The following is a 6,585-nucleotide window of genomic DNA, read 5'->3' on the forward strand; positions in this document are numbered from 1 at the left end:
AACTGTCTTGTCCTATTTACAGTTGATTTCAGTATTAACCGATTTAGCAAAGTATTTCTTATATTTTCTATTTCCATATAGCTATTACACTTGTATTATCTAGTAAATTCTGTGTATAAGGATGTTGATATTCTTTCATTTTACTATCTTAAGTTATGGAATATTTTCCTAGATTGTAATCATCATGGAATTTTTATTTCTCCAGTTCTAAAGCTTAAATCTGAAATGCATTCAGATTTTTCCTACTAGCTTGTTAAGTGGATAAGTAATTGCTAGTCACATTACAGAGGATCCTTAAGTGTTCAATGGTTTAGCACAGGAATCCATTATTTACTTCCGACCAATTTAACATGGACTGGCAGACAAAATACTCTTTAATATGGTTCTCAGTAATGCAAGCATCTCATATCTTGAAATATGCTATCCAAATACAAGACATTCAAGATTTAGTGTCAAGAATTCTAAGAGCAGACAATAATAAAAATGAAATATTATAGTCTGGGTATAGGTGAAATTTGTTCTCTTATTTACAGTTTTGAACATATAATAATGCCTAACTTATCTTTCTTCAAAGTTCAAAGCAAAAAGATATTAATAGCTAAGGCAATTACTTCAGTTTTTTTTCCATTTCTTTGTTCTGTTAATATTCTCAAAGTTTCCTGGAAGACTTTGGCAATTGTTTTAACACTGTAGTCATCTTGGATCCCAGAAAGGTAAGCAGACATGCAACCCCAAATGGAGATTACTCCCAGGCAGGAGCAACCATCTCCTGGGAACCAGCTTAGTCCTTTAACCCTTCAAGGAATAAGGGATTTGTTGTTGTTGTTGTTGTTGTTGTTGTTGTTTTGATTTGTTTGTTTTTTTGGTTTTTTTTTCAAGCAACTTTGCAAAACCAGCACTATGATAATGATCAAGCAGGCCACACATTAACCTTGCTTAATTAGGCCTGTTTTCTGCCATAGTTCTTTTGTTTAAACTTAAATCTCATGAAGATAGATATGAGATCACTGTAGATGTTACCTGTCCCTCTTCCCATCCACCATGTTGGTTAAATCTTCCTCTATGCCTTTCACCATCACTCTTCTCCCTGACTGACAGTTGGAATGGGAGGCCAAGCATGGTCCGTTGAGATTCCTGAGGATAAAGATTTGCTCTGAATCTCTAGTGACTATACAACTCAGGCTTCATTAAAAAAAAAAAGTAACATTCTATGTTCAATTTCAATTGTTACAATGAGATTGCTTTTAGCATTTTAAAACATTATTTTCCTTAAAAATTAGAAAATTAAAATGATCTCATATATGTAGTCAATAAAGTTCTCTACAACCTCTATAGATTTGATGTAAAGGTAGAGTCTATCTTGTTCTTTCCTATCTTCAACTATGCTCTATCAATTAAAACTTTCCCATATCTTACACTTTTAAAGCAATGATAAATAAAAAATAAAATTATTATTGTCATAATTATATGCTTATATTTTTCATAAACTTAAAAATCAGTTATTCTGAAAATATGTGCTTTTCTACTAAGTTGACTGGAGGAATGAAAAAAAATAAGAAACACTTTCTGCCCAATTAGAATATTTTAGTGACAGCATGCCTTCAGCATATGATAATTTGCAAATTATAAAAGCCAGGACAAAGTTACCTACATAAAATCTAGAGACTAGAATGTAAGTCAAGTTTACAAGTAGTAAGAATGTCTTTTTACCAGAAGTTAAAATGTCATGAATCTTTGTTCCATTGGGTTTATGCATTTAGATTTGGTACAACTAAATTTGAATATGTTATTAGAACAAAATCAGAACACAGCACACCACAGTAACTAATTAGCATTTATAACTTAGATAAAAAAATAATAAAATGTTGTCAGTCTTATCAGGTCAAAGTACTTTTTAGTTGGTTATTCTGAGCTTTGGTAGTAAACTCATGGAGTGAAACCATGAGATTGTTTAAAAGGCAATTAGCACAATTTTTGCTTATTTCTGAGGTATTAATATTTCCAAAGTAAGACAATTTATTCAGGTCAATCAAATACAATTTATTATTATTTAGATTCTAAACTATCTATTTATTAAAATATGCAAAAGGCACTCCATGATTCTGCTTATAAGGTATCATATCAAAATACACAAAAGTAATAGGCTCAATTTAGGCTTGTATCAATTTGCTTTTTTTTTTTCTACTACTAATTACCATCCCTGACCTCAAGCTGTACTACACACAGCAGTGGTAATAAAAATGACATGATATTGGTACAGAGACAGACAGGTTGATCAATAGAATAGAATTGAAGACCCAGAAGTGAAACCACACACATATGAACACTTGATCTTTGATAAAGAATTCAAAACATATAATAGAAAAAGGAAAGCATCTTCAATAAATGGAGCTGGTCTAACTGGCAGTTGTTATGTAGAAAAATGAAAATAGACCCATATTTGTCACCTTGCACAAAGCTCAAATACAAGTGGATCAAGGACTTCAACATAGAACCAGATATACTGAATCTAATAGAAAAGAAAGTGAGAAAGAGCCTAGAACTCATTGGGACTGGGGAAATTTTCCTAAAAGAAATCCAGCTCTTCATCTAGAGCTAAGTCTCTAAGATCAAGAATTGATAAAAGGGGACCTCATGAAACTGAAATCTTCTGTAAGGCAAAAACATAGTCAAGAGAACAAATCAGTAACCTACAGATTGGGGAAAAAATTCTTTATTTACCCCAAGAGGACTAATATTCAAAATATATAAAGAACTCAGAAGCTAACCTCCAACAAACAAAACAGTCCAATAAAAAATGAGGTGTAGAGCTAAATAGAGAATTGACAACAAGAATCTCGAATGGCTGAGAAGCACTTAAACAAATGTTCAAAATCCTTTGGGATCAAGGAAATGCAGATCAAAACCACCCTGAGAATCCACCTTACACTAATCAGAATGGCTAAGATTAAAAACTCAGGTGACAGACACACATATTGGCAAGGATGTGGAGAAAGACGAACACTCCTCCATTGCTGATGGGGTTACAAACTGGTACAACCACTCTAGAAATTAATCTGGAGGTTCCTCAGAAAATTGGAAATAGATCTCCCTGAAAATCCAGCGATATCACTCTCAGACATATACCAAAAGATGCCCTACCATACCATAGGGACGCATATTCAACTATGTTCATAGCAGCAGTAATCTGTGATAGCCAGAAGCTGGAAAGAACCCAGATGTCCCACAACAGAAGAATGGATACAGAAAAATGTGGTTCCTTTACACAGTGGAATTCTATTCAACTATTAAGAACAAGGACATCATGAGTTTTGCAGGCAAATATATGGAAGTAGTAAATATCATTCTGAGTGAGATAACTTAGACTCAAAAAGACACGTATGATATGTACTCACTAATAAGTTGATACTAGCCAAAAAAGTACAGAATACCCAGAACACAATACAGAACTCAAGAAGGTTAACATGTCAAAGGGTTCAAGTGAGAATGTTTCAATCACATTTAGGAGGGAGAAGAAATCAATCACAGTAGGCAGAGGGAGGGAGGTACCTGTGTGGAAGAGGGGAGTGAGGGGGGGAAAGGGGAATATTGGGGATGGGAACAGGAGAGAAGCCCTGAGGGACAGCAGAATGAGTAGAAATATCTAACCTCAGGAGAGGGCGTGGGAGGTGGGAGACTCTCAGGACTCAAAGGGAGGTACCTTAGATGAAACGTCCAATAATGGGGAGAGGGAACTTGTAGAGTCCACCTCTAGTAGAAAGACAGGGCATCTACTAGTGGAATGGGGTTGCTATCCCACTGTCAAAATTCTGACCCAAAATTGATCCTGTCTAAAAAATTGCAGGAACAAAAATGGAGGAGAGACTGAGGGAAAGGAGGTCCAGTGACCTGCTCTACTTGGAATCCATCTCAAGGAAAGGCTCCAAGGCTGACACTATTACTGATCCTATGGTGTACTTATAGACAGGTTCCTAGCATGGCTGTCCTCTGAGAGGCCCAACAAGCAGATGACTGAGATAGATGCAGATACTTCCACCCAACCAATGGAATAAAGATGGGTCTACCTGATCTATTAGGGGAAAGCTAGAAGAAGCTGAGGAGGAGGGCAAGCCCATAAGAAGATCAGCAGTCTCAACTAACCTGGACCCCTGAGATCTCTCAGACACTGAGTCACTAACCAGGCAGCATACAGTAGCTAATCTGAGGTCCTAGACACATATATAGCAGAGGACTTCCTGGTCTTGCCTCAGTGAGAGAAGAAGTACCTAACCCTGGAGAGAATTGAGGTTCCAGGAAGTGGGGAGGCCTGTCAGGGATGGAGCATGAAGGGGACATCCTTTTGTAGATGGGGCAGGAGGAATGGGAAGAGGAACTGTGGGAGGACAGACCACATCTAGGTAACAACTGGACTGTAATAAAATAAAAGTAATAAAAAAAACTATTATGGATACCTTTTGTAAGAACTCTAATTCATTTCTTGATAAAAGTCACTTCAAGTACAAGTATATTGGTACTACTTACAAAACTTCTGTCCATTAACCCCAAAATAACATTAAATCATGTCCATATGAAATATTTTGACCAGTTTAATTTGTTGATTTTTTTCCAGCTATTGGAATTTTCTATTATTTCTACTACTTCGTAAGAACTCAGCTTTTGTATTAAGGTGTAAATTGTTTCTGGACAACATAATATCCTCAGCATTACTACCACTGTGCAACTGTGCAGACATTACAAGTATGTAGCTAGGTTTATTTCTAAACTAAAAATAAATATTACTATAGTCCTGTTTTCAATATCAGAACACTCAAATTAAAACAAATTTTATAGATGTCCTTATTTGACATATTTTTATGAAAATGCAACTATATTGCCTATGATAGATTTTCTTTTGCTGTAAAGAAACATACACATTTTTTAGTTTTTATTTTGGTTTGTATGGGTTTATGTGCATATATATGTACATGTATTGCAAAAATGGGCTTGATGCATGTGGACATATATAGATGTCAGAATTTGATATTAGTGTATTTTCCCCATTTGCTCTCCATCCTACTATCTTTTAAAATAGAGCATCATATTGAATCAAGATCAAACCTGTTTAGCATTGATTGGCCAGCTGTTGCATCTCACAGGAACCTACTTGCATCTTCCTCCAGTGCTGGAGACTACAGATATATGACCTCACACTAAGGCTTCAAATTGTTTCTGAAGATCAATCCTCAAAAAGTTATATTTGCACAACAAGCATTTTACCCACTCAACAGTCTCCATAAACCAGTATTTGTTATTTTTAATGAAAACATAAACATTTGTCAAGTCACTGATTTATAATGATTAACACAAGAATTATCTAATTAAGGGTGAAAACAAGCTTTAACATAGCAAGCATCAAATAAAGTATAATTATTTAACTTCTAGTCAACAAAGAGTATTTTCATTGATATTTGACTGAAATCATTCCAAGAGTTGTTGACTACATTGAGTACTCTGGCTACAACAAGAGCCAAGATAGTTATAACTTATTAACATGAAAACTTTTATGATTTCATAGAGAGAGATGAAATAGAAGTATATTTTTGTGGCTTGGTTATAGCTATTTTAATGCTATAACCCTGTAATGTATTTGATATGTAAATTGTATATATCACTATATATATTCACTATAATGTATATATATTCACTATACTTCCAGAACAAGCATGTAAGCATACAAAAGCAAATATCAAGGGAACAGCTGGTGATTAAATTATCAACATTCACATATCACTTCTTGGCTTTGTTTTTCCAATTAATCAAGCATAATTTGCCTAAAAGATAAATGCACTCAAAATTTATTCTTTCAAACCCATCTAGTAATAAACACATAGAATATGGACTTTTTAAAAGTTTAAGTTATTCTAGTTGCATGAAATTTATATATAAATAATCATGTGTTAATAGGGTTATATTTATAGATATATCATATTGATAAGATAAACTTAAATATTTATGCTTATTTGTATAGTAAGATAAATTTGACAACAGATTAAACTGTACAAACGTGAATGTGAATTTCGTGAACTAGAATTTTATTAAGTGTTAACTTTTCAGTTTATGTTTTCGTTATATGCCACTATCATGAAATAATATGATGCTGTCAAGTGCCTATTATTCGTCAATCAGTAACCTCTTAGCATTATGTAGGTTATTAAGCAAATAAAAGTGATTTCACCCTTGACTTTAAGCCGTTTACAGTCTTGTAAAAGGGAGACTTATTTTGGGAGAATTGTAAAAGAACATATGTATGAAAGAAAAATAATGAAGAGCCAGAATATAGGTTTCATATGTCCTGGTTGTACCCCAACATTTCTACTAAGATAAACTCTTGAATGAAGCTATATCTCCTGCAACTCTTCAAAGACAAAAAGGATTAGCTGAGGAATTATGAGATCCCCTCAAAGTAAAAGATTGTTTTACCCACTATGTTGCTCTGTGCAACTCATTCAAAAATTCAAATTGTAAAGATAGTTAAGATCACTCCCAAAATATTAAGAGATGGAAAAGCATTAGTAAAAACGCATAATTCATATGCCTATCTAAGTG

This window comes from Grammomys surdaster, unplaced genomic scaffold (assembly GCF_004785775.1).
Source record: "Grammomys surdaster isolate TR1022 unplaced genomic scaffold, NIH_TR_1.0 98, whole genome shotgun sequence".
In the NCBI taxonomy this organism is placed as follows: domain Eukaryota; kingdom Metazoa; phylum Chordata; class Mammalia; order Rodentia; family Muridae; genus Grammomys; species Grammomys surdaster.